Raw genomic sequence first — 26,607 nt, 5'->3', positions numbered from 1 at the left:
TGGAGGTAGTGAGGGGAGGGGTGTGGAGTTAGTGAGGGGAGCGGTGTGGAGGTAGGGAGGGGAGGGGTGTGGAGGTAGGGCGGGGAGCGGTGTGGAGGTAGTGAATGGAGAGGTGTGGAGGTAGTGAGGGGAGCGGTGTGGAGGTAGGGAGGGGAGCGGAGTGGCGGTGGGGCAGGGAGCGGTGTGGAGGTAGGGCGGGGAGCGTTGTGGCGGTAGGGCAGGGAGCGGTGTTGAGGTAATGAGGGGAGCGGTGTGGAGGTAGGGCGGGGAGCGGTGTGGAGGTAGGGAGGGGAGCGGAGTGGCGGTGGGGCAGGGAGCGGTGTGGAGGTAGGGGGGGGAGTGGTGTGGAGGTAGGGCGGTGAGCGGTCTGGAGGTAGGGAGGGGAGCGGTGTGGAGGTAGGCCGGGGAGCAGTGTGGAGGTAGGGCGGGGAGCGGTGTGGAGGTAGGGCGGGGAACGGAGTGGAGGTAGTGAGGGGAGCGGTGTGGAGGTAGGGCGGGGAGCGGTCAGGAGGTAGGCCGGACAGCGGTGTGGAGGTTGGGCGGGGAGCGGTGTTGAGGTAATGAGGGGAGCGGTGTGGAGGTAGTGAGGGGAGGGGTGTGGAGGTAGCGAGGGGAGCGGTGTGGAGGTAGGGAGGGGAGCGGAGTGGCGGTGGGGCAGGGAGCGGTGTGGAGGTAGGGCGGTGAGCGGCGTGGAGGTAGGGCGGGGAGCGGTGTGGAGGTTGGGCGGGGAGCGATGTTGAGGTAATGAGGGGAGCGGTGTGGAGGTAGTGAGGGGAGGGGTGTGGAGGTAGGGTGTGGAGCGGTGTGGAGGTGGGGCGGGGAGCGGTGTGGAGGTAGGGCGGGGAGCGGTGTGGAGGTAGGGCGGGGAGCGGTGTGGAGGTAGTGAGGGGAGCGGTGTGGAGGTAGGCCGGGGTGCGGTGTGGAGGTAGGGCGGGGAGGGGTCTGGAGGTAGGGCGGGGAGCGGTGTTGAGGTAATGAGGGGAGCGGTGTGGAGGTAGTGAGGGGAGCGGGCTGGAGGGAGGGCGGGGAGTGGTGTGGAGGAAGGGCGGGGAGCGGTGTGGAGGTAGGGTGGGGAGCGGTGTGGAGGTAGGGCGGGGGGCGGTGTGGAGGTAGGGCGGGGAGCGGTGTGGAGGTAGGGCGGGGAGCGCTGTGGAGGTAGGGCGGGGAGCGGTGTGCAGGTAGGGCGGGGAGCGGTCTGGAGGTAGGGCGGGGAGCGGTGTGGAGGTAGGGCGGGGAGTGGAGTGGAGGTAGGGCGGGGAGCGGTGTGGAGGTAGGGCGGGGAGCGGTGTGGAGGGAGGATGGGGAGCGGAGTGGAGGTAGGGTGGGGAGCGGTGTGGAGGTAGGGCGGGGAGCGGTGTGGAGGTAGGGCGGGAAGCGGTGTGGAGGTAGGGCGGGGAGCAGCGTGGCGGTGGGTCAGGGAGCGGTCTGGAGGTAGGGCGGGGAGCGGTGTGGAGGTAGGGCGGGGAGCGGTGTGGAGGTAGGGCGGGGAGCAGCGTGGCGGTGGGTCAGGGAGCGGTCTGGAGGTAGGGCGGGGAGCGGTGTGGAGGTAGGGCAAGGAGCGGTGTGGAGGTAGTGCGGGGAGCGGTGTGGAGGTAGGGCGGGGAGCGGTGTGGAGGTAGGGCGGGGAGCGGTGTGGAGGTAGGGCGGGGAGCGGTGTGGAGGTAGTGCGGGGAGCGGTGTGGAGGTAGTGCGGGGAGCGGTGTGGAGGTAGGGCGGGGAGCGGTGTAGAGGTAGGGCGGGGAGCGGTGTGGAGGTAGGGCGGGGAGCGGTGTTGAGGTAGGGCGGGAAGCGGTGTTGAGGTAGTGAGGGGAGCGGTGTGGAGGTAGGGCGGGGAGTGGTGTGCAGGTAGGGAGTGGAGCGGTGTGGAGGTAGCGCAGGGAGCGGAGTGGAGGTAGGGCGGGGAGCGGTGTGGAGGTAGGGTGGCGAGCGGATTGCAGGTAGGGCGGGGAGCGGTGTGGAGGTAGTGAGGGGAGTGGTGTGGAGGTAGGGCGGGGAGCGTTGTGGAGGTAGTGAGGGGAGTGGTGTGGAGGTAGTGAGGGGAGCGGTGTGGAGGTAGGGCGGGGAGCAGTGTGGAGGTAGGGCGGGGCGTGGAGTGGAGGTAGGGTGGGGAGCGGTGTGGAGGTAAGGCGGGGAGCGGTGTGGAGGTAGTGAGGGGAGTGGTGTGGAGGTAGGGCGGGGAGCGGTGTGGAGGGATGGCGGGGAGCGGTGTGGAGGTAGGGCGGGGAGCGGTGTGGAGGTAGGGCGGGGAGCGGTGTGGAGGTAGGGCGAGGAGCGGTCTTGAGGTAGGGCGGGGAGCGGCGGGAGGTAGTGCGGGGAGCGGTGTGGAGGTAGGGTAGGTAGCGCAGGGAGCGGTCTGGAGGTAGGGCGGGGAGCGGTCTTGAGGTAGGGCGGGCAGTGGTGTGGAGGTAGGGCGGGGAGCGGTCTGGAGGTAGGGCGGGGAGCGGTCTGGAGGTAGGGCGGGGAGCGGTGTGGAGGTAGAGCGGGGAGTGAGCTGGAGGTAGGGCGAGGAGCGGTGTGGAGGTAGGGCGTGGAGCGGTGTGGAGGTAGGGCGGCGAGCGGTGTGGAGGTAGGGCGGGGAGTGGGCTGGAGGTAGGGCGAGGAGCGGTGTGGAGGTAGGGCGGGGAGCGGTGTGGAGGTAGGGCGGGGAACGGTGTGGAGGTAGGGCGGGCAGCGGTGTGGAGGTAGTGAGGTGAGCGGTGTGGAGGTAGGGCGGGGAGCGGTGTGGAGGTAGGGCGGGTAGCGGTGTGCAGGTAGGGCGGGGAGCGGTCTGGAGGTAGGGCGGGGAGCGGTGTGGAGGTAGGGCGGGGAGCGGTGTGGAGGTAGGGCGGGGAGCGGTGTGGAGGTAGTGAGGGGAGCGGTGTGGAGGTAGGCCGGGGAGCGGTGTGGAGGTAGGGCGGGGAGCGGTGTTGAGGTAATGAGGGGAGTGGTGTGGAGGTAGGGTGGGGAGCGGTGTGGAGGGAGGGCGGGGGGCAGTGTGGAGGTATGGCGGGGAGCGGTGTGGAGGTAGGGCGGGGAGCGGTGTGGAGGTAGGGCGGGGAGCGGTCTGGAGGTAGGGCGGGGAGCGGTGTGGAGGTAGGGCGGGGAGTGGAGTGGAGGTAGTGCGGGGAGAGGTGTGGAGGTAGGGCATGGAGCGGTGTGGAGGTAGGGCGGGGAGCGGAGTGGAGGTAGGGCGGGGAGCGGTGTGGAGGTAGGGCGGGGAGCGGTGTGGAGGTAGGGCGGGGAGCGGGCTGGAGGTAGGGCGGGGAGCAGTGTGGCGGGTGGGGCAGGGGAGCGGTGTTGAGGTAGGGCGGGGAGCGGTGTGGAGGTAGGGCGGGAAGCGGTGTTGAGGTAGGGCGGGAAGCGGTGTTGAGGGAGGGCAGGGAGCGGAGTGGAGGTAGGGTAGGTAGCGCAGGGAGCGGTCTGGAGGTAGGTCTGGGAGCCATCTGGAGGTAGGGCAGGGAGCGGTCTTGAGGTAGGGCGGGGAGCGGTGTGGAGGTAGGGCGGGGAGCGGTGTTGAGGTAGGGCGGGAAGCGGTGTTGAGGTAGGGCGGGGAGCGGTGTGGAGGTAGTGAGGGGAGTGGTGTGGAGGTAGGGCGGGGAGCGGTGTGGAGGTAGTGAGGGGAGTGGTGTGGAGGTAGTGAGGGGAGCGGTGTGGAGGTAGGGCGGGGAGCTGTGTGGAGGTAGGGCGGGGAGTGGAGTGGCGGTAGGGCGGGGAGCGTTGTGGAGGTAAGGCGGGGAGTGGTGTGGAGGTAGGGCGGGGAGCGGTGTGGAGGTAGGGCGGGGAGCGGTGTGGAGGTAGGGCGGGGAGCGGTGTGGAGGTAGTGAGGGGAGCGGTGTGGAGGTAGTGAGGGGAGCGGTGTGGAGGTAGGACGTGGAGTGGTCTCGAGCTAGGGTGGGGAGCGGTGTGGAGGTAGGGCGGGGAGCGGTGTGGAGGTAGTGAGGGGAGCGGTGTGGAGGTAGAGAGGGGTGCGGTGTGGAGGTAGGGCGGGGAGCGGTGTCGAGGTAGGGAGGGAAGCGGCGTGGAGGTAGGGCGGGGAGCGGTGTGGAGGTAGGGCGGGGAGCGATGTGGAGGTAGGGCGGGGAGCGGTGTGGAGGTAGGGCGAGTAGCGGTGTGGAGGTAGGGCGGGGAGCGGTGTGGAGGTAGGGTGGGGAGCGGTCTGGAGGTAGTGAGTGGAGTGGTGTGGAGGTACTGAGGGGAGCCGTGTGGAGGTACTGAGGGGAGCGGTATGGAGCTAGGGTGGGGAGCGTTGTGGAGGTAGTGAGGGGAGCGGTGTGGAGGTAGGCCGGGGAGCGGTGTGGAGGTTGGGCGGGGAGTGGTGTGGAGGTAGGCCGGGGAGCGGTGTGGAGGTTAGGCGGGCAGTGGTGTGGAGGTAGGCCGGGGAGCGGTGTGGATGTAGGCCGGGGAGCGGTGTGGAGATTGGGCGGGGAGCGGTGTTGAGGTAATGAGGGGAGCGGTGTGGAGGTAGGGCGGGGAGTGGTGTGGAGGTAGGGCGGGGAGCGGTGTGGAGGTAGGCCGGGGAGCGGTGTGGAGGTCGTGAGGGGAGTGGTATGGAGGTAGGGCGGGGAGCGGTCTGGAGGCAGGGCGAGGAGCGGTGTGGAGGTAGTGAGGGGAACGGTGTGGAGGTCGGGCGGGGAGCGGTGTGGAGGTAGGGCGGGGAGCGGTGTGGAGGTAGGGCGGGGAGCGGTGTGGAGGTAGGGCGGGGAGCGGTGTGGAGGTAGGGCGGGGAGCGGTGTGGAGGTAGGGCGGGGAGCGGTGTGGAGGTTAGGCGGGCAGTGGTGTGGAGGTAGGCCGGGCAGCGGTGTGGATGTAGGCCGGGGAGCGGTGTGGAGATTGGGCGGGGAGTGGTGTTGAGGTAATGAGGGGAGCGGTGTGGAGGTAGAGCGGGGAGTGGTGTGGAGGTAGGGCGGGGAGCGGTGTGGAGGTAGGCCGGGGAGCGGTGTGGAGGTAGTGAGGGGAGTGGTATGGAGGTAGGGCGGGGAGCGGTCTGGAGGCAGGGCGAGGAGCGGTGTGGAGGTAGTGAGGGGAACGGTGTGGAGGTCGGGCGGGGAGCGGTGTGGAGGTAGGGCGGGGAGCGGTGTGGAGGTAGGGCGGGGAGCGGTGTGGAGGTAGGGCGGGGAGCGGTGTGGAGGTAGGGCGGGGAGCGGTGTGGAGGTAGGGCGGGGAGCGGTGTGGAGGTAGGGCGGGGAGCGGTCTGGAGGTAGTGAGGGGAGCGGTGTGGAGGTAGGCCGGGGAGCGGTGTGGAGGTAGGCCAGGGAGCGGTGTGGATGTAGGGCGGGGAGCGTTGTGGAGGTAGGGCGGGGAGTGGAGTGGAGGTAGGGCGAGGAGCGGTGTGGAGGCTGAGCAGGGAGCGAGGTGGAGGTAGGGCGAGGAGCGGTGTGGAGGTAGGGCTGGGAGCGGTGTGGAGGTAGGGCGGGGAGCGGTGTTGAGGTAGGGCAGGGAGCGGTGTGGAGGTAGGGCGGGAAGCGGTGTTGAGGTAGGGCGGGAAGCGGTGTTGAGGTAGGGCGGGGAGCGGTGTGGAGGTAGGGCGGGGAGCGGTGTTGAGGTAGGGCAGGGAGCGGTGTGGAGGTAGGGCGGGAAGCGGTGTTGAGGTAGGGCAGGGAGCGGTGTGGAGGTAGGGCGGGAAGCGGTGTTGAGGTAGCGCGGGAAGCGGTGTTGGGGTAGGGCAGGGAGCGGAGTGGAGGTAGGGTAGGTAGCGCAGGGAGCGGTCTGGAGGTAGGTCTGGGAGCCATCTGGAGGTAGGGCAGGGAGCGGTCTTGAGGTAGGGCGGGGAGCGGTGTGGAGGTAGGGCGGGAAGCGGTGTTGAGGTAGTGCAGGAAGCGGTGTTGAGGAAGGGCGGGGAGTGGTGTGCAGGTAGGGAGTGGAGCGGTGTGGAGGTAGCGCAGGGAGCGGAGTGGAGGTAGGGCGGGGAGCGGTGTGGAGGTAGGGCGGGGAGCGGTGTGGAGGTAGTGAGGGGAGTGGTGTGGAGGTAGTGAGGGGAGCGGTGTGGAGGTAGGGCGGGGAGCAGTGTGGAGGTAGGGCGGGGAGCGGTGTGGAGGTAGGGCGGGTAGCGGTGTGCAGGTAGGGCGGGGAGCGGTGTGGAGGTAGGGCGGGTGGCGGTGTGGAGGTAGGGCAGGGAGCGGTGTGGAGGTAGGGCGGGGAGCGGTGTGGCGGTAGGGCGGGGAGCGGTGTGGAGGTAGGGCGGGGAGCGGTGTGGAGGTAGGGCGGGGAGCGGTGTGGCGGTAGGGCGGGGAGCGGTGTGGAGGTAGGGCGGGGAGCAGTGTCGAGGTAGGGAGGGGAGCGGTGTGAAGGTAGGGCGGGGAGCGGTGTGGAGGTAGGGCGGGGAGCGGTCTGGACGTAGGGCGGGAAGCGGTGCGGAGGTAGGGCGGGGAGCGGTGTGGAGGTAGGGCGGGGAGCGGTGTGGAGGTAGGGCGGGGAGCGGTGTGGAGGTAGGGCGGGGAGCGGTGTCGAGGTAGGGAGGGGAGCAGTCTGGAGGTAGGGCGGGGAGCGGTGTGGAGGTAGGGCGGGGAGCGGAGTGGAGGTAGGGCGGGGAGCGGTGTGGAGGTAGGGCGGGGAGCGGGGTGGAGGTAGGGCGGGGAGCGGTGTGGAGCTAGGGCGAGGAGCGGTGTGGAGGTAGGGCGGGGAGCGAGGTGGAGGTAGAGCGGGGAGCCGTGTGGAGGTATGGCGGGGAGCGGTGTGGGGTTAGGGCGGGGAGCGGTGTGGAGGTAGGGCGGGGAGTGGTGTGGAGGTAGGGCGGGGTGCGGTGTGGAGGTAGGGCAGGGAGCGGTGTGGAGGTAGGGCGGTGAGCGGTGTGGAGGTAGGGCGGGGAGCGGTGGTGAGGTAGGGAGGGGAGCGGTGTGGAGGTAGGGCGGGGAGCGGTGTGGAGGTAGGGCGGGGAGCGGTGTGGAGGTAGGGCGGGGAGCGGTGTGGAGGTAGGGCGGGGAGCGGTGTCGAGGTAGGGAGGGGAGCGCTGTGGAGGTAGGGAGGGGAAAGGTCTGGAGGTAGGGCGGGGAGCGGTGTGGAGGTAGGGCGGGGAGCGCTGTGGAGGTAGGGAGGGGAAAGGTCTGGAGGTAGGGCGGGGAGCGGTGTGGAGGTAGGGCGGGGAGTGGTGTAGAGGTAGGGCGGGGAGCAGTGTCGAGGTAGGGAGGGGAGCGGTGTCGAGGTAGGGAGGGGAGCGGTCTGGACGTAGGGCGGGAAGCGTTGTGGAGGTAGGGCGGGGAGCGGTGTGGAGGTAGGGCGGGGAGCGGTGTCGAGGTAGGGAGGGGAGCAGTCTGGAGGTAGGGCGGGGAGCGGTGTGGAGGTAGGGCGGGGAGCGGAGTGGAGGTAGGGCGGGGAGCGGTGTGGAGGTAGGGCGGGGAGCGGTCTGGACGTAGGGCGGGAAGCGGTGTGGAGGTAGGGCGGGGAGCAGTCTGGAGGTAGGGCGGGGAGCGGTGTGGAGGTAGGGCGGGGAGCGGAGTGGAGGTAGGGCGGGGAGCGGTGTGGAGGTAGGGCGGGGAGCGGGGTGGAGGTAGGGCGGGGAGCGGTGTGGAGCTAGGGCGAGGAGCGGTGTGGAGGTAGGGCGGGGAGCGAGGTGGAGGTAGAGCGGGGAGCCGTGTGGAGGTATGGCGGGGAGCAGTGTGGGGTTAGGGCGGGGAGCGGTGTGGAGGTAGGGCGGGGAGCGGTGTGGAGGTAGGGCGGTGAGCGGTGTGGAGGTAGGGCGGGGAGCGGTGGCGAGGTAGGGAGGGGAGTGGTGTGAAGGTAGGGCGGGGAGCGGTGCAGAGGTAGGGCGGGGAGCGGTGTCGAGGTAGGGCGAGGAGCGGTGTGGAGGCTGAGCAGGGAGCGGTGTGGAGGTAGGGCGGGGAGCGGTGTGGAGGTAGGGCGGGGAGCGGTGTGGAGGTAGGGCGGGGAGCGGTGTGGAGGTAGGGAGGGCAGCGGTGTGAAGGTAGGGCGGGGAGCGGTGTGGAGGTAGGGCGGGGAGCGGTGTCGAGGCCGGGAGGGGAGCGGTGTCGAGGTAGGGAGGGGAGCGGTGTCGAATTAGGGAGGGGAGCGCTGTGGAGGTAGGGAGGGGAAAGGTCTGGAGGTAGAGCGGGGAGCGGTGTGGAGGTAGTGAGGGGAGCGGTGTGGAGGTAGTGAGGGGAGCGGTGTGGAGGTAGTGAGGGGAGTGGTGTGGCGGTAGGGCGGGGAGCGGTCTGGAGGTACGGCGGTGAGCGGTGTGGAGGTAGGGCGGGGAGCGGTGTGGAGGTACGGCGGGGAGCGGTGTGGATGTAGGGCGGGGAGCGGTGTGGAGGTAGGGCGGGGAGCGGTGTGGAGGTAGGGCGAGGAGCGGTGTGGAGGCTGAGCAGGGAGCGAGGTGGAGGTAGGGCGGGGAGCGGTGTGGAGGTAGGGCGGGGAGCGGTGTTGAGGTAGGGCAGGGAACGGTGTGGAGGTAGGGCGGGAAGCGGTGTTGAGGTAGGGCGGGGAGCGGTGTGGAGGTAGGGCGGGGAGCGGTGTTGAGGTAGGGCAGGGAGCGGTGTGGAGGTAGGGCGGGAAGCGGTGTTGAGGTAGGGCAGGGAGCGGTGTGGAGGTAGGGCGGGAAGCGGTGTTGAGGTAGCGCGGGAAGCGGTGTTGGGGTAGGGCAGGGAGCGGAGTGGAGGTAGGGTAGGTCGCGCAGGTAGCGGTCTGGAGGTAGGTCTGGGAGCCATCTGGAGGTAGGGCAGGGAGCGGTCTTGAGGTAGGGCGGGGAGCGGTGTGGAGGTAGGGCGGGGAGCGGTGTGGAGGTAGGGCGGGGAGTGGTGTTGAGGTAGGGCAGGAAGCGGTGTTGAGGAAGGGCGGGGAGTGGTGTGCAGGTAGGGAGTGGAGCGGTGTGGAGGTAGCGCAGGGAGCGGAGTGGAGGTAGGGCGGGGAGCGGTGTGGAGGTAGGGCGGGGAGCGGTGTGGAGGTAGTGAGGGGAGTGGTGTGGAGGTAGTGAGGGGAGCGGTGTGGAGGTAGGGCGGGGAGCAGTGTGGAGGTAGGGCGGGGAGCGGTGTGGAGGTAGGGCGGGGATTGGTGTGGACGTAGTGAGGGGAGCGGAGTGGAGGTAGGGCGGGGAGCGGTGTGGAGGTAAGGCGGGGAGCGGTGTGGAGGTAGTGAGGGGAGTTTTGTGGAGGTAGGGCGGGGAGCGGTGTGGAGGTAGGGCGGGGAGCGGTGTGGAGGTAGCGAGGGGAGTGGTGTGGAGGTAAAGCGGGGAGCGGTGTGGAGGTATGGCGGGGAGCAGTGTTGAGGTAGGGCGGGGAGAGGTGTGGAGATAGGGCGGGGAGCGGTGTGGAGGTAGGGCAGGGAGCAGTGTGGAGTTAGGGCGAGGAGCGGTGTGGAGGTAGGGCGAGGAGCGGTGTGGAGGTAGGGCGGGGAGCGAGGTGGAGGTAGGGCGGGGAGCAGTGTGGAGGTAGTGAGGGGAGCGGTGTGGAGGTAGGGCGAGGAGCGGTGTGGAGGTAGGGCGAGGAGCGGTGTGGAGGTAGGGCGGGGAGCGGTGTGGAGGTAGGGCGGGGAGCGGTCTGGAGGTAGGGCGGGGAGCGTTGTGGAGGTAGGGTGGGGAGCGGTGTGGAGGTAGGGCGGGGAGCGGTGTGGAGGTAGGGCGGGGAGCGGTGTGGAGGTCTGGCAGGGTGCGGAATGGAGGTAGGGCGCTGAGCGGTGGCGAGGTAGGGAGGGGAGCGCTGTCGAGGTAGGGAGGGGAGCGGTGTGAAGGTAGGGCGGGGGGCGCTGTGGAGGTAGGGCGGGGAGCGGTGTGGAGGTAGGGCGGGGAGCGGTGTGGAGGTAGGGCGGGCAGTGGTGTGGAGGTAGAGCAGGGAGCGTTGTGCAGGTAGGGCGGGGAGCGGTGTGGAGGTAGGGAGGGGAGCGGTGTGGAGGTAGGGAGGGGAAAGGTCTGGAGGTAGGGCGGGGAGCGGTGTGGAGGTAGGGCGGGGAGCGGTGTGGAGGTAGGGCGGGGAGCGGTGTGGAGGTAGGGCGGGGAGCGGTGTGGAGGTAGGGCGGGGAGCGGTGTGGAGTTAGGGCGGGGAGCGGTGTGGAGGTAGGGCGGGCAGCGGTGTCGAGGGAGGGAGGGGAGCGGTGTCGAGGTCGGGAGGGGAGCGGCGTGAAGGTAGGGCGGGGAGTGGTGTGGAGGTAGGGCGGGGAGCGGTGTGGAGGTAGGGCGGGGAGCGGTCTGGACGGAGGGCGGGAAGCGGTGTCGAGGTAGGGAGGGGAGCGGTGTGAAGGTAGGGCGGGGAGCGGTGTGGAGGTAGGGCGGGGAGCGGTGTGGAGGTAGGGCGGGGAGCAGTCTGGAGGTAGTGCGGGGAGCGGTGTGGAGGTAGGGCGGGGAACGGAGTGGAGGTAGGGCGGGGAGCGGTGTGGAGGTAGGGTGGGGAGCGGTGTGGAGCTAGGGCGAGGAGCGGTGTGGAGGTAGGGCGGGAAGCGAGGTGGAGGTAGGGCGGGGAGCCGTGTCATAGAGTCATAGAGTAATACAGCACGGATAGAGGCCCTTCGGCCCATCGTGTCCGCGCCGGCCATCAAGCCCTGTCTAATCTAATCCCATATTCCAGCATTTGGCCCGTAGCCTTGTATGCTATGGCATTTCAAGTGCACATCCAAATGCTTCTTAAATGTTGTGAGGGTTTCTGCCTCCACAACCCTTTCAGGCAGTGAGTTCCAGACTCCAACCACCCTCTGGGTGAAAAAGTTCTTTCTCAAATCCCCTCTAAACCTCCCGCCCTTTACCTTGAATCTATGCCCCCTAGTTATCGACCCCTCTACTAAGGGAAAAAGCTCCTCAGCATCCATCCTATCTATGCCCCTCATAATTTTGTACACCTCAATCATGTCCCCCCTCAGCCTCCTCAGCTCCAAGGAAAACAAACCCAACCTGCCCAGTCTCTCTTCATAGCTGAAGCGCTCCAGCCCTGGTAACATCCTGGTGAACCTCCTCTGCACCCTCTCTAACGCGATCACATCCTTCCTGTAGTGTGGCGACCAGAACTGCACACAATATTCCAGCTGTGGCCTAACCAGTGTTTTATACAGCTCCATCATAACCTCCTTGCTCTTATATTCAATGCCTCGGCTAATGAAGGCAAGTATCCCATAAGCCTTTTTTACCACCTTATCCACCTGTTCCGCCGCCTTCAGGGATCTGTGTACTTGCACACCCAGATCCCTCTGACCCTCCATCTTGCCTAGGGTCTTTCCATTCATTGTGTATTCCATTGTGGAGGAAGGGCGGGGAGCAGTGTGGAGGTAGGGCGGGGAGCGGTGTGGAGGTAGGGCGGGGAGCAGTGTGGAGGTATGGCGGGGTGCGGTGTGGAGGTAGGGCGGGAAGCGGTGTTGAGGTAGGGCGGGGAGCGGTGTGGAGGTAGGGCGGGAAGCGGTGTTGAGGTAGGGCGGGAAGCGCTGTTGAGGTAGGGCAGGGAGCGGAGTGGACGTAGGGTAGGTAGCGCAGGGAGCGGTCTGGAGGTAAGTCTGGGAGCCATCTGGAGGTAGGGCAGGGAGCGGTCTTGAGGTAGGGTGTGGAGCGGTGTGGAGGTAGGGCGGGGAGCGGTGTGGAGGTAGGGCGGGGAGCGGTGTGGAGCGAGGGCGGGGAGCGGTGTGGAGCTAGGGCGGGGAGCGGTGTGGAGGTAGGGCGGGGAGCGGTGTGGAGCGAGGGCGGGGAGCGGTGTGGAGCTAGGGCGGGGAGCGGTGTGGAGGTAGGGCGGCGAGCGGAGTGGAGGTAGTGAGGGGAGTGGTGTGGAGGTAGGGCGGGGAGCGGTGTGGAGGTAGTGAGGGGAGTGGTGTGGAGGTAGTGAGGGGAGCGGTGTGGAGGTAGGGCGGGGAGCAGTGTGGAGGTAGGGCGGGGAGTGGAGTGGAGGTAGGGCGGGGAGCGGTGTGGAGGTAAGGCGGGGAGCGGTGTGGAGGTAGTGAGGGGAGTGGTGTGGAGGTAGGGCGGGGAGCGGTGTGGGGGTATGGCGGGGAGCGGTGTTGAGGTAGGGCGGGGAGAGGTGTGGAGATAGGGCGGGGAGCGGTGTGGAGGTAGTGAGGGGAGCGGTGTGGAGGTAGGGCGAGGAGCGGTGTGGAGGTAGGGCGAGGAGCGGTGTGGAGGTAGGGCGGGGAGCGAGGTGGAGGTAGGGCGGGGAGCGGTGTGGAGGTAGGGCGGGGAGCGGTGTGGAGGTAGGGCGGGGAGCGGTCAGGAGGTAGTGAGGGGAGCGGTGTGGAGGTAGGGCGAGGAGCGGTGTGGAGGTAGGGCGAGGAGCGGTGTGGAGGTAGGGCGGGGAGCGAGGTGGAGGTAGGGCGGGGAGCAGTGTGGAGGTAGTGAGGGGAGCGGTGTGGAGGTAGGGCGAGGAGCGGTGTGGAGGTAGGGCGAGGAGCGGTGTGGAGGTAGGGCGGGGAGTGAGGTGGAGGTAGGGCGGGGAGCGGTGTGGAGGTAGGGCGGGGAGCGGTGTGGAGGCAGGGCTGGGAGCGGTGTGGAGGTAGGGCGTTAGCGGTGTCGAGGTAGGGAGGGGAGCGGTGTGAAGGTAGGGCGGGGAGTGGGGTGGAGGTAGGGCGGGGAGCAGTGTGGTGGTAGGGCGGGGAGCGGTGTGGAGGTAGGGCGGGGTAGCGGTGTGCAGGTAGGGCGGGGAGCGGTGTGGAGGTAGGGCGGGTGGCGGTGTGGAGGTAGGTCAGGGAGCGGTGTGGAGGTAGGGCGGGGAGCGGTGTGGAGGTAGGGCGGGGAGCGGTGTGGAGGTAGGGCGGGGAGTGGTGTGGCGGTTGGGCGGGGAGCGGTGTGGAGGTAGGGCGGGGAGCGGTGTGGAGGTAGTGAGGGGAGCGGTGTGGAGGTAGGGCGGGGAGCGGTGTGGAGGTAGGGCGGGGAGCGGTCTGGAGGTAGGGCGGGGTGCGGTCTGGAGGTAGGGCGGGGAGCGGTCTGGAGGTAGGGCGGGGAGCTGTGTGGAGGTAGGGCGGGGAGCGGTGTGGAGGTAGGACGGGGAGCGGTCTGGAGGTAGGGCGGGGAGCGGTGTGGAGGTAGGGCGGGGAGCGGAGTGGAGGTAGGGCGGGGGGCGGTGTGGAGGTAGGGCGAGGAGCGGTGTGGAGGTAGGGCGGGGAGCGAGGTGGAGGTAGGGCGGGGATCCGTGTGGAGGTAGGGCGGGGAGCGGTGTGGAGGTACGACGGGGAGCGGTGTGGAGGTAGGGCGGGGAGCGGTGTGGAGGTAGCGCGGGGAGCGGTGTGGAGGTACGGCGGGGAGCAGTGTGGAGGTATGGCGGGGTGCGGTGTGGAGGTAGGGCTGGGAGGAGTGTGGAGGTCGGGCAGGGAGCGGTGTGGAGGTAGGGCGGGGAGCGGTGTGGAGGTGGGGGGGAGCGGTGGCGAGGTAGGGAGGGGAGCGGTGTGGAGGTAGGGAGGGGAGCGGTGTGGAGGTAGGGCGGGGAGCGGTGTGGAGGTAGGGCGGGGAGCGGTGTGGAGGTAGGGCGGGGAGCGGTGTGGAGGTAGGGCGGGGAGCGGTGTGGAGGTAGTGCGGGGAGCGGTGTTGTGGTAGGGCTGGGAGCGGTGTGGAGGTAGGGCGGGGAGCGGTGTGGAGGTAGGGCGGGGAGCGGTGTGGAGGTAGGGCGGGTAGCGGTGTGGAGGTAGGGCGGGGAGCGGAGTGGAGGGAGGGCGGGGAGCGGTGTGGAGGTATGGCGGGGTGCGGTGTGGAGGTAGGGCGGGGAGCGATGTGGAGCGAGGGCGGGGAGCGGTGTTGAGGTAGGGCGAGGAGCGGTGTGGAGGTAGGGCGGGGAGCCGTGTGGAGGTAGGGCGGGGAGCGGTGTGGAGGTAGGGCGGGGAGCGAGGTGGAGGTAGGGCGGGGAGCGGTGTGGAGGTATGGCGGGGTGCGGTGTGGAGGTAGGGCGGGGAGCGGTGTGAAGGTAGGGAGGGGAGCGGTGCGGAGGTAGGGCGGGGAGCGGTGTGGAGGTAGGGCGGGGAGCAGTGTGGAGGTATGGCGGGGAGTGGTGTGGAGGTATGGCGGGGTGCGGTGTGGAGGTAGGGCAGGGAGCAGTGTGGAGGTAGGGCACGGAGCGGTGAGGAGGTAGGGCGGGGAGCGGTGTGGAGGTAGGGCGGGGAGCGGTGTGGAGGTAGGGCGGGGAGCGCTGTGGAGGTAGGGCGGGGAGCGGTGTGAAGGTAGGGCGGGGAGCGGTGTGGAGGTAGGGCGGGGAGCGCTGTGGAGGTATGGCGGGGAGCGGTGTGAAGGTAGGGCGGGCAGCGGTGTGGAGGTAGGGCGGGGAGCGGTGTGAAGGTAGGGCGGGGAGCGGTGTGGAGGTAGGGCGGGGAGCGGTGTGGAGGTAGGGCGGGGAGCGGTGTGGAGGTATGGCGGGCAGCGGTGTGGAGGTAGAGCGGGGAGCGGTGTGGAGGTAGGGCGGGGAGTGGTGTGGAGGTAGGGCGGGGAGCGGTGTCGAGGGAGGGTGGGGAGCGCTGTGGATGTAGGTAGGGGAAAGGTCTTGAGGTAGGGCGGGGAGCGGTGTGGAGGTAGGGCGGGGAGCGGTGTCGAGGTAGGGAGGGGAGCGCTGTGGATGAAGGGAGGGGAAAGGTCTAGAGGTAGGGCGGGGAGCGGTGTGGAGGTAGGGCGGGGAGCGGTGTGGAGGTAGGGCGGGGAGCGGTGTGGCGGTAGGGCGGGGAGCGGTGTGGAGGTAGGGCGGGGGAGCGGTGTCGAGGTAGGGAGGGGAGCGGTGTCGAGGTAGGGAGGGGAGCGGTGTGAAGGTAGGGCGGGGAGCAGTGTGGAGGTAGGGCGGGGAGCGGTGTGGAGGTAGGGCGGGGAGCGGTGTGCAGGTAGTGAGGGGAGCGGTGTGGAGGTAGGGCAGGGAGCGGTGTGGAGGTAGGGCGGGGAGCGGTGTGGAGGTAGGGCGGGGAGCGGTGGCGAGGTAGGGCGGGGAGAGGTGTGGAGGTGGGGCGGGGAGCGGTGTGGAGGTAGGGCGGGGAGCGGTGTCGAGGTAGGGAGGGGAGCGGTGTGGAGGTAGGGCGGGGAGCGGTGTCGAGGTAGGGAGGGGAGCGGTGTGGAGGTAGGGCGGGGAGCGGTGTGGAGGTACGGCGGGGAGCGGTGTCGAGGTAGGGAGGGGAGCGGTGTGGAGGTAGGGCGGGGAGCGGTGTTGAGGTAGGGCGGGGAGTGGTGTGGAGGTCGGGCGGGCAGCAGTGTGGAGGTATGGCGGGGTGCGGTGTGGAGGTATGGCAGGGAGCAGTGTGGAGGTAGGGCAGGGAGCGGTGTGGAGGTAGGGCGGGGAGCGGTGTGGAGGTAGGGCGGGGAGCGGTGTGGAGGTAGTGCGGGGAGCGGTGTTGAGGTAGAGCTGGGAGCGGTGTGGAGTTAGGGCGGGGAGCGGTGTGGAGGTAGGGCGGGGAGCGGGGTCGAGGTAGGGAGGGGAGCGGTGTCGAGGTAGGGAGGGGAGCGGTGTGAAGGTAGGGCGGGGAGTGGAGTGGAGGTAGGGCGGGGAGCAGTGTGGAGGTATGCCGGGGTGTGGTGTGGAGGTAGGGCAGGGAGCAGTTTGGAGATAGGGCAGGGAGCGGTGTGGAGGTAGGGCGAAGAGCGGTGTGGAGGTAGGGCGGGGAGCGGTGTGGAGGTATGGAGGGGAGCGGTGTCGAGGTATGGAGGGGAGCGGTGTGAAAGTAAGGCGGGGAGCGGTGTGGAGGTAGGGCGGGGAGCGATGTGGAGGTAGGGCGGGGAGCGGTGTGGAGGTAGGGCGGGGAGTGGTGTCGAGGTAGGGAGGGGAGCGGTGTGAAGGTAGGGCGGGGAGCAGTGTGGAGGTAGGGCGGGGAGCGGTGTGGAGGTAGGGCGGGGAGGGGTGTGGAGGTAGTGAGGGGAGCGGTGTGGAGGTAGGGCGGGGAGCGGTCTGGAGGTAGGGCGGGGAGCGGTGTGGAGGTAGGGCGGGTAGCGGTGTGCAGGTAGGGCGGGGAGCGGTGTGAAGGCAGGGCGGGGAGCGGTGTGGAGGTAGGGCGGGGAGCGGTGCGGAGGTAGGGCGGGTGGCGGTGTGGAGGTAGGGCAGGGAGCGGTGTGGAGGTAGGGCGGGGAGCGGTGTGGAGGTAGGGCGGGGAGCGGTGTGGAGGTAGGGCGGGGAGCGGTGTGGCGGTTGGGCGGGGGGCGGTGTGGAGGTAGGGCGGGGAGCGGTGTGGAGGTAGTGAGGGGAGCGGTGTGGAGGTAGGGCGGGGAGCGGTGTGGAGGTAGGGCGGGGAGCGGTCTGGAGGTAGGGCGGGGTGCGGTCTGGAGGTAGGGCGGGGAGCGGTCTGGAGGTAGGGCGGGGAGCGGTGTGGAGGTAGGGTGGGGAGCGGTGTGGAGGTAGGACGGGGAGCGGTCTGGAGGTAGGGCGGGGAGCGGTGTGGAGGTAGGGCGGGGAGCGGAGTGGAGGTAGGGCGGGGAGCGGTGTGGAGGTAGGGCGGGGAGCGGTGTGGAGGTAGGGCGGGGGGCGGTGTGGAGGTAGGGCGAGGAGCGGTGTGGAGGTAGGGCGGGGAGCGAGGTGGAGATAGGGCGGGGAGCCGTGTGGAGGTAGGGCGGGGAGCGGTGTGGAGGTACGGCGGGGAGCGGTGTGGAGGTAGGGCGGGCAGCGGTGTGGAGGTAGCGCGGGGAGCGGTGTGGAGGTACGGCGGGGAGCAGTGTGGAGGTATGGCGGGGTGCGGTGTGGAGGGAGGGCTGGGAGGAGTGTGGAGGTCGGGCAGGGAGCGGTGTGGAGGTAGGGCGGGGAGCGGTGTGGAGGTAGGGGGCGAGCGGTGGCGAGGTAGGGAGGGGAGCGGTGTGGAGGTAGGGAGGGGAGCGGTGTGGAGGTAGGGCGGGGAGCGGTGTGGAGGTAGGGCGGGGAGCGGTGTGGAGGTAGGGCGGGGAGCGGTGTGGAGGTAGTGCGGGGAGCGGTGTGGAGGTAGGGAGGGGAGCGGTGTGGAGGTAGGGCGGGTAGCGGTGTGGAGGTAGGGCGGGGAGCGGAGTGGAGGGAGGGCGGGGAGCGGTGTGGAGGTAGGGCGGGGAGCGGTGTGGAGGTAGGGCGGGGAGCGGTGTGGAGGAATGGCGGGGTGCGGTGTGGAGGTAGGGCGGGGAGCGATGTGGAGGTAGGGCGGGGAGCGGTGTGGAGGTATGGCGGGGTGCGGTGTGGAGGTAGGGCGGGGAGCGGTGTGGAGGTAGGGAGGGGAGCGGTGCGGATGTAGGGCGGGGAGCGGTGTGGAGGTAGGGCGGGGAGCAGTGTGGAGGTATGGCGGGGAGCGGTGTGGAGGTATGGCGGGGTGCGGTGTGGAGGTAGGGCAGGGAACAGTGTGGAGGTAGGGCAGGGAGCGGTGAGGAGGTAGGGCGGGGAGCGGTGTGGAGGTAGGGCGGGGAGCGGTGTGGAGGTAGGGCGGGGAGCGGTGTGAAGGTAGGGCGGGGAGCGCTGTGGAGGTAGGGCGGGGAGCGGTGTGAAGGTAGGGCGGGGAGCGGTGTGGAGGTAGGGCGGGGAGCGGTGTGGAGGTAGGGCGGGGAGCGGTGTGAAGGTAGGGCGTGGAGCGGTGTGGAGGTAGGGCGGGGAGCGGTGTGGAGGTAGGGCGGGGAGCGGTGTGGAGGTATGGCGGGCAGCGGTGTGGAGGTAGAGCGGGGAGCGGTGTGGAGGTAGGGCGGGGAGTGGTGTGGAGGTAGGGCGGGGAGCGGTGTCGAGGTAGGGTGGGGAGCGCTGTGGATGTAGGTAGGGGTAAGGTCTTGAGGTAGGGCGGGGAGCGGTGTTGAGGTAGGGCGGGGAGCGGTGTCGAGGTAGGGAGGGGAGCGCTGTGGATGAAGGGAGGGGAAAGGTCTGGAGGTAGGGCGGGGAGCGGTGTGGAGGTAGGGCGGGGAGCGGTGTGGAGGTAGGGCGGGGAGCGGTGTGGCGGTAGGGCGGGGAGCGGTGTGGAGGTAGGGCGGGGAGCGGTGTCGAGGTAGGGAGGGGAGCGGTGTCGAGGTAGGGAGGGGAGCGGTGTGAAGGTAGGGCGGGGAGCAGTGTGGAGGTAGGGCGGGGAGCGGTGTGGAGGTAGGGCAGGGAGCGGTGTGGAGGTAGGGCGGGGAGCGGTGTGGAGGTAGGGCAGGGAGCGGTGGCGAGGTAGGGCGGGGAGCAGTGTGGAGGTATGGCGGGGTGCGGTGTGGAGGTAGGGCAGGGAGCAGTGTGGAGGTAGGGCAGGGAGCGGTGTGGAGGTAGGGCGGGGAGCGGTGTGGAGGTAGGGCGGGGAGCGGTGTGGAGGTAGTGCGGGGAGCGGTGTTGAGGTAGGGCTGGGAGCAGTGTGGAGTTAGGGCGGGGAGCGGTGTGGAGGTAGGGCGGGGAGCGGGGTCGAGGTAGGGAGGGGAGCGGTGTCGAGGTAGGGAGGGGAGCGGTGTGAAGGTAGGGCGGGGAGTGGAGTGGAGGTAGGGCGGGGAGCAGTGTGGAGGTAGGGCGGGGAGCGGTGTGGAGGTAGGGCGGGGAGCGGTCTGGAGGTAGGCGGGGAGCGGTGTGGAGGTAGGGCGGGGAGCGGAGTGGAGGTAGGGCGGGGAGCGGTGTGGAGGTAGGGCGGGGAGCGGTGCGGAGGTAGGGCGAGGAGCAGTGTGGAGGTAGGGCGGGGAGCGGTATGGAGGTAGGGCGTGAAGCAGTGTGGAGGTATGCCGGGTTGTGGTGTGGAGGTAGGGCAGGGAGCAGTTTGGAGGTAGGGCAGGGAGCGGTGTGGAGGTAGGGCGGGGAGCGGTGTGGAGGTAGGGCGGGGAGCGGTGTGGAGGTATGGAGGGGAGCGGTGTCGAGGTAGGGAGGGGAGCGGTGTGAAAGTAGGGCGGGGAGCGGTGTGGAGGTAGAGCGGGGAGCGGTGTGGAGGTAGGGCGGGGAGCGGTGTCGAGGTAGGGATTGGAGCGGTGTCGAGGTAGGGAGGGGAGCGGTGTGAAGGTAGGGCGGGGAGCGGTGTGGAGGTATGGCGGGGTGCGGTGTGGAGGTAGGGCAGGGAGCAGTGTGGAGGTAGGGCAGGGAGCTGTGAGGAGGTAGGGCGGGGAGCGGTGTGGAGGTAGGGCGGGGAGCGGTGTGGAGGTAGGGCGGGGAGAGGTGTGGAGGTAGGGCGGGGAGCGGTGTGGAGGTAGGGCGGGGAGCGCTGTGGATGTATGGCGGGGAGCAGTGTGAAGGTAGGGCGGGCAGCGGTGTGGAGGTAGGGCGGGGAGCGGTGTGAAGGTAGGGCGGGGAGCGGTGTGGAGGTAGGGCGGGGAGCGGTCTGGAGGTAGGGCGGGGAGCGGAGTGGAGGTAGGGCGGGGAGCGGTGTGGAGGTAGGGCGGGGAGCGGTGTGGAGGTAGGGCGGGGGGCGGTGTGGAGGTAGGGCGAGGAGCGGTGTGGAGGTAGGGCGGGGAGCGAGGTGGAGGTAGGGCAGGGAGCCGTGTGGAGGTAGGGCGGGGAGCGGTGTGGAGGTACGGCGGGGAGCGGTGTGGAGGTAGGGCGGGGAGCGGTGTGGAGGTAGCGCGGGGAGCGGTGTGGAGGTACGGCGGGGAGCAGTGTGGAGGTATGGCGGGGTGCGGTGTGGAGGTAGGGCTGGGAGGAGAGTGGAGGTCGGGCAGGGAGCGGTGTGGAGGTAGGGCGGGGAGCGGTGTGGAGGTAGGGGGGGAGCGGTGGCGAGGTAGGGAGGGGAGCGGTGTGGAGGTAGGGAGGGGAGCGGTGTGGAGGTAGGGCGGGGAGCGGTGTGGAGGTAGGGCGGGGAGCGGTGTGGAGGTAGGGCGGGGAGCGGTGTTGTGGTAGGGCTGGGAGCGGTGTGGAGGTAGGGCGGGGAGCGGTGTGGAGGTAGGGCGGGGAGCGGTGTGGAGGTAGGGCGGGTAGCGGTGTGGAGGTAGGGCGGGTAGCGGAGTGGAGGGAGGGCGGGGAGCGGTGTGGAGGTAGGGCGGGTAGCGGTGTGGAGGTAGGGCGGGGAGCGGTGTGGAGGTAGGGCGGGTAGCGGTGTGGAGGTAGGGCGGGGAGCGGAGTGGAGGGAGGGCGGGGAGCGGTGTGGAGGTAGGGCGGTGAGCGGTGTGGAGGTGGGGCGGGGAGCGGTGTGGAGGAATGGCGGGGTGCGGTGTGGAGGTAGGGCGGGGAGCGATCTGGAGGTAGGGCGGGGAGCGGTGTGGAGGTAGGGCGGGGAGCGAGGTGGAGGTAGGGCGGGGAGCGGTGTGGAGGTAGGGCGGGGAGCGGTGTGGAGGTAGGGAGGGGAGCGGTGCGGAGGTAGGGCGGGGAGCGGTGTGGAGGTAGGGCGGGGAGCGAGGTGGAGGTATGGCGGGGTGCGGTGTGGAGGTAGGGCGGGGAGCGGTGTGGAGGTAGGGAGGGGAGCGGTGCGGAGGTAGGGCGGGGAGCGGTGTGGAGGTAGGGCGGGGAGCAGTGTGGAGGTATGGCGGGGAGCGGTGTGGAGGTATGGCGGGGTGCGGTGTGGAGGTAGGGCAGGGAGCGGTGAGGAGGTAGGGCGGGGAGCGGTGTGGAGGTAGGGCGGGGAGCGGTGTGGAGGTAGGGCGGGGAGCGCTGTGGAGGTAGGGCGGGGAGCGGTGTGAAGGTAGGGCGGGGAGCGGTGTGGAGGTAGGGCGGGGAGCGGTGTGGAGGTAGGGCGGGGAGCGGTGTGGAGGTATGGCGGGCAGCGGTGTGGAGGTAGAGCGGGGAGCGGTGTGGAGGTATGGCGGGGAGTGGTGTGGAGGTAGGGCGGGGAGCGGTGTCGAGGTAGGGTGGGGAGCGCTGTGGATGTTGGTAGGGGAAAGGTCTTGAGGTAGGGCGGGGAGCGGTGTTGAGGTAGGGCGGGGAGCGGTGTCGAGGTAGGGAGGGGAGCGCTGTGGATGAAGGGAGGGAAAAGGTCTGGAGGTAGGGGGGGGAGCGGTGTGGAGGGAGGGCGGGGAGCGGTGTGGAGGTAGGGCGGGGAGCGGTGTGGCGGTAGGGCGGGGAGCGGTGTGGAGGTAGGGCGGGGAGCGGTGTGGAGGTAGGGCGGGGAGCGGTGTGGAGGTAGGGCGGGGAGCGGTGTGGAGGTAGGGCGGGGAGCGGTGGCAAGGTAGGGCGTGGAGAGGTGTGGAGGTGGGGCGGGGAGCGGTGTGGAGGTAGGGCGGGGAGCGGTGTCGAGGTAGGGAGGGGAGCGGTGTGGAGGTAGGGCGGGGAGCGGTGTGGAGGTAGGGCGGGGAGCGGTGTGGAGGTAGGGCGGGGAGCGGTGTGGAGGTATGGCGGGCAGCGGTGTGGAGGTAGAGCGGGGAGCGGTGTGGAGGTAGGGCGGGGAGTGGTGTGGAGGTAGGGCGGGGAGCGGTGTCGAGGTAGGGTGGGGAGCGCTGTGGATGTTGGTAGGGGAAAGGTCTTGAGGTAGGGCGGGGAGCGGTGTTGAGGTAGGGCGGGGAGCGGTGTCGAGGTAGGGAGGGGAGCGCTGTGGATGAAGGGAGGGAAAAGGTCTGGAGGTAGGGGGGGGAGCGGTGTGGAGGGAGGGCGGGGAGCGGTGTGGAGGTAGGGCGGGGAGCGGTGTGGCGGTAGGGCGGGGAGCGGTGTGGAGGTAGGGCGGGGAGCGGTGTCGAGGTAGGGAGGGGAGCGGTGTCGAGGTAGGGAGGGGAGCGGTGTGAAGGTAGGGCGGGGAGCAGTGTGGAGGTAGGGCGGGGAGCGGTGGCGAGGTAGGGCGGGGAGAGGTGTGGAGGTGGGGCGGGGAGCGGTGTGGAGGTAGGGCGGGGAGCGGTGTCGAGGTAGGGAGGGGAGCGGTGTGGAGGTAGGGCGGGGAGCGGTGTCGAGGTAGGGAGGGGAGCGGTGTGGAGGTAGGGCGGGGAGCGGTGTGGAGGTACGGCGGGGAGCGGTGTGGAGGTAGGGAGGGGAGCGGTGTGGAGGTAGGGCGGGGAGTGGTGTGGAGGTAGGGCGGCGAGTGGTGTGGAGGTACGGCGGGGAGCGGTGTCGAGGTAGGGAGGGGAGCGGTGTGGAGGTAGGGCGGGGAGTGGTGTGGAGGTAGTGAGGGGAGCGGTGTGGAGGTAGGGCAGGGAGCGGTGTGGAGGTAGGGCGGGGAGCGGTGTGGAGGTAGGGCGGGGAGCGGTGGCGAGGTAGGGCGGGGAGAGGTGTGGAGGTGGGGCGGGGAGCGGTGTGGAGGTAGGGCGGGGAGCGGTGTCGAGGTAGGGAGGGGAGCGGTGTGGAGGTAGGGCGGGGAGCGGTGTCGAGGTAGGGAGGGGAGCGGTGTGGAGGTAGGGCAGGGAGCGGTGTGGAGGTACGGCGGGGAGCGGTGTCGAGGTAGGGAGGGGAGCGGTGTGGAGGAAGGGCGGGGAGTGGTGTGGAGGTAGGGCGGGGAGTGGTGTGGAGGTAGGGCGGGCAGCAGTGTGGAGGTAGGGCGGGGAGCGGTGTGGAGGTAGGGCGGGGTACGGTGTGGAGGTAGGGCGGGGAGCAGTGTGGAGGTATGGCGGGGTGCGGTGTGGAGGTAGGGCAGGGAGCAGTGTGGAGGTAGGGCAGGTAGCGGTGTGGAGGTAGGGCGGGGAGCGGTGTGGAGGTAGGGCGGGGAGCGGTGTGGAGGTAGTGCGGGGAGCGGTGTTGAGGTAGGGCTGGGAGCGGTGTGGAGTTAGGGCGGGGAGCGGTGTGGAGGTAGGGCGGGGAGCGGGGTCGAGGTAGGGAGGGGAGCGGTGTCGAGGTAGGGAGGGGAGCGGTGTGAAGGTAGGGCGGGGAGTGGAGTGGAGGTAGGGCGGGGAGCAGTGTGGAGGTAGGGCGGGGAGCGGTGTGGAGGTAGGGCGGGGAGCGGTCTGGAGGTAGGGCGGGGAGCGGTGTCGAGGTAGGGCGGGGAGCGGTGTGGAGGTACTGAGGGGAGCGGTGTGGAGGTAGGGCGGGGAGTGGTGTGGAGCGAGGGCGGGGAGCGGTGTGGAGGTAGGGTGGGGAGCGGTGTGGAGGTACGGCGGGGAGCGGTGTGGAGGTAGGGCGGGGAGCGGTGTGGAGGTAGGGCGGGGAGCGGTGTGGAGGTACGGCGGGGAGCGGTGTGAAGTAGGGAGGGGAGCGGTGTGCAGGTAGGGAGGGGAGCGGTGTGGAGGTAGGGCGGGGAGCGTTGTGGAGGTAGGAAGGTAGCGTTCTGGAGGTAGGGCGGGGAGCGGTGTGCAGGTAGGGAGTGGAGCGGTGTGGAGGTAGGGCGGGGAGTGGTGTGGAGCGAGGGCGGGGAGCGGTGTGGAGGTAGGGTGGGGAGCGGTGTGGAGCGAGGGCGGGGAGCGGTGTGGAGGTAGGGCGGGGAGCGGTGTGGAGGTAGGGCGGGGAGCGGTGTGGAGGTTGGGCGGGCAGCGGTGTGGAGGTACGGCGGGGAGCGGTGTGGAGGTACGGCGGGGAGCGGTGTGGAGGTAGGGAGGGGAGCGGTGTGAAGGTAGGGAGGGGAGCGGTGTGGAGGTAGGGCGGGGAGCGGTGTGGAGGTAGGGAGGGGAGCGGTGTGGAGGTAGGGCGGGGAGCGGTGTGGAGGCAGGGAGGGGAGCGGTGTGGAGGTAGGGCGGGGAGCGGTGTGGAGGTAGGGAGGGGAGCGGTGTGGAGGTAGTGAGGGGAGCGGTGTGGAGGTAGGGCGGGGAGCGGTGTGGAGGTAGGGCGGGGAGCGGTGTGGAGGTAGTGCGGGGAGCTGTGTGGAGGTAGGGCGGGGTGTGGTCTGGAGGTAGGGCGGGAAGCGGTCTGGAGGTAGGGCGGGGTGCAGTCTGGAGGTAGGGCGGGGAGCGGTCTGGAGGTAGGGCAGGGAGCGGTCTGGAAGTCGGGCAGAGAGCGCTGTTGACGAAGGGCGGGGAGTGGTGTGGAGGTAGGGCGGGCAGCGGTCTAGATGTAGGGCACGGAGCGGCCTGGACGTCGGGCAGGGAGCAGACTGGAAGTAGGGCGGGGAGCTCTTTGGAGTTAGGGTGGGGAGCGCTGTGGACGTAGGGCGGTGAGCGGTGTGGAGGCAGGGCGGAGAGGGTCTGGAGGTAGAGCGGGTAGCGGTCTGGAGGTAGGGCGGGTAGCTGTGTGGAGGTAGGGCGGGGAGCGGTCTGGAGGTAGGGCGGGGAGCGGTCTGGAGGTAGGGCAGGAAGCAGTCTGGAGGTAGGGCAGGGAGTGGTGTGGAGGTAGGGCGGGCAGCGGTCTAGAGGTAGGGCATGGAGAGGGCTTGAGGTAGGGCAGGGAGCAGTCTGGAAGTAGGGCGGGGAGCTCTGTGGAGGTAGGGCTGGGAGCGGTGTGGAGGTAGTACGGGGAGCAGTCTGGCGGTAGGACGGGGAGCGGTCTGGAGGTAGGGCGGGGAGCGGTGTGGAGGTAAGGCAGGGGGTTGTCTGTCGGTAGGACGGGGAGCGGTGTGGAGGTAGCGCGTGGAGCGGTCTGGAAGTAGGACGGGGAGCGGTGAGGAGGTAGGGCGGGGAGCGGTGTGGAGGTAGGGCGGGGGGCGGTGTGGAGGTAGGGCGGGGAGCGGTGTGGAGGTAGTTAGGGGAGCGGTGTGGAGGTAGGGCGGGGAGCGCTCTGGAGGTAGGGCGGGGAGCGGTGTGGAGGTAGGGCGGGGAGCGGTGTGGAGGTAGGACGGGGAGCGGTCTGGAGGTAGGGTGGGCAGCGGTGTGGAGGTAGGGCGGGAGCGGTGTGGAGGTAGGGCGGGGAGCGGTGTGGAGGTAGGGCGAGGAGCGGTGTGGAGGTAGGGCGGGGAGCGAGGTGGAGGTGGGGCGGGGAGCCGTGTGGAGGTAGGGCGGGGGAGCGGTGTGGAGGTAGGGCGGGGAGCGGTGTGGAGGTAAGGCGGGGAGCGGTGTGGAAGGTAGGGCGGGGAGCGGTGTGGAGGTAGGGCGGGGAGCGGTGTGGAGGTAGGGTGGGGAGCGGTGTGGAGGTAGGGCGGGGAGCGGTGTGGAGGTAGGGCGGGGAGCGGTGTGGAGGTAGGGCGGGGAGCAGTGTGGAGGTATGGCGGGGTGCGGTGTGGAGGTAGGGCAGGGAGCGGTGTGGAGGTAGTGGGGGGAGCGGTGGTGAGGTAGGGAGGGGAGCGGTGTCGAGGTAGGGCGGGGAGCGGTGTGGAGGTCGGGCGGGGAGCGGTGTGGAGGTAGGGCGGGGAGCGGTGTTGAGGTAGGGCTGGGAGCGGTGTGGAGGTAGGGCGGGAAGCGGTGTGGAGGTAGGGCGGGGAGCGGTGTCGAGGTAGGGAGGGGAGCGGTTTGGAGGTAGGGCGGGGAGCGGTGTGGAGGTAGGGTGGGGAGCGGTGTGGAGGTAGGGCGGGGAGCGGTGTGGCGGTCGGGCGGGGAACGGTGTCGAGGTAGGGAGGGGAGCGGTGTTGAGGTAGGGAGGGGAGCGGTGTGAAGGTAGGGCGGGGAGTGGTGTGGAGGTAGGGCGGGGAGCGGTGTGGAGGTAGGGCGGGGAGCGGTGTGGAGGTAGTGAGGGGAGCGGTGTGGAGGTAGGGCGGGGAGCGGTGTGGAGGTAGGGCGGGGAGCGGTGTGGAGGTAGGGCGGGGAGCGGTGTGGAGGTAGGGCGGGGAGCGGTGGCAAGGTAGGGCGTGGAGAGGTGTGGAGGTGGGGCGGGGAGCGGTGTGGAGGTAGGGCGGGGAGCGGTGTCGAGGTAGGGAGGGGAGCGGTGTGGAGGTAGGGCGGGGAGCGGTGTCGAGGTAGGGAGGGGAGCGGTGTGGAGGTAGGGCGGGGAGCGGTGTGGAGGTACGGCGGGGAGCGGTGTCGAGGTAAGGAGGGGAGCGGTGTGGAGGTAGGGCGGGGAGTGGTGTGGAGGTAGGGCGGGGAGTGGTGTGGAGGTAGGGCGGGGAGCAGTTTGGAGGTAGGGCGGGGAGCGGTGTGGAGGTAGGGCGGAGTGCGGTGTGTTGGTAGGGCGGGGAGCAGTGTGGAGGTATGGCGGGGTGCGGTGTGGAGGTAGGGCAGGGAGCAGTGTGGAGGTAGGACAGGGAGCGGTGTGGAGGTCGGGCGGGGAGCGGTGTGGAGGTAGGGCGGGGAGCGGTGTGGAGGTAGTGCGGGGAGCGGTGTTGAGGTAGGGCTGGGAGCGGTGTGGAGTTAGGACGGGGAGCGGTGTGGAGGTAGGGCGGGGAGCGGGGTCGAGGTAGGGAGGGGAGCGGTGTCGAGGTAGGGAGGGGAGCGGTGTGGAGGTAGGGCGGGGAGTGGTGTGGAGGTAGGGCGGGGAGCGGTGTGGAGGTAGGGCGGGGAGCAGTGTGGAGGTAGGGCGGGGAGCGGTGTGGAGGTAGGGTGGGGTGCGGTGTGGAGGTAGGGCGGGGAGCAGTGTGGAGGTAGGGCAGGGAGCGGTGTGGAGGTAGTGCGGGGAGCGGTGTGGAGGTAGGGCGGGGAGCGGTGTGGAGGTAGTGCGGGGAGCGGTGTGGAGGTAGGGCGGGGAGCGGTGTGGAGGTAGTGCGGGGAGCGGTGTGGAGGTAGGGCGAGGAGTGGTGTGGAGGTAGGGCGGGGAGCGAGGTGGTGGTAGGGCGGGGAGCGGTGTGGAGGTAGGGCGGGGAGCGGTGTGGAGGTAGGGTGGGGAGCGGTGTGGAGGTAGTGCGGGGAGCAGTGTGGAGGTATGGCGGGGTACGGTGTGGAGGTAGGGCGGGGAGCAGTGTGGAGGTATGGCGGGGTGCGGTGTGGAGGTAGGGCAGGGAGCAGTGTGGAGGTAGGGCAGGGAGCGGTGTGGAGGTAGGGCGGGGAGCGGTGTGGAGGTAGGGCGGGGAGCGGTGTGGAGGTAGTGCGGGGAGCGGTGTTGAGGTAGGGCTGGGAGCAGTGTGGAGTTAGGGCGGGGAGCGGTGTGGAGGTAGGGCGGGGAGCGGGGTCGAGGTAGGGAAGGGAGCGGTGTCGAGGTAGGGAGGGGAGCGGTGTGAAGGTAGGGCGGGGAGTGGAGTGGAGGTAGGGCGGGGAGCAGTGTGGAGGTAGGGCGGGGAGCGGTGTGGAGGTAGGGCGGGGAGCGGTCTGGAGGTAGGCGGGGAGCGGTG

The 26,607-nt window shown here is 70.0% G+C and overlaps 1 protein-coding gene across 2 annotated transcripts in view; it reads right to left on the bottom strand.

The window, feature by feature from the left end:
• The window catches only part of prkn (parkin RBR E3 ubiquitin protein ligase), a 2,088,612-nt gene that overhangs the window by 324,829 nt on the left and 1,737,176 nt on the right, over nt 1-26,607 (bottom strand). The gene's annotated exons all lie outside the window — the stretch shown is intronic.

The sequence above is a fragment of the Somniosus microcephalus genome, chromosome 3 (assembly GCF_052327205.1).
Source record: "Somniosus microcephalus isolate GS21.2 chromosome 3, FLI_Smic_1.0, whole genome shotgun sequence".
In the NCBI taxonomy this organism is placed as follows: domain Eukaryota; kingdom Metazoa; phylum Chordata; class Chondrichthyes; order Squaliformes; family Somniosidae; genus Somniosus; species Somniosus microcephalus.
The sequence above is the reverse complement of the archived record's forward strand: the minus strand, read 5'-3'. Positions and strand labels throughout refer to the sequence as shown.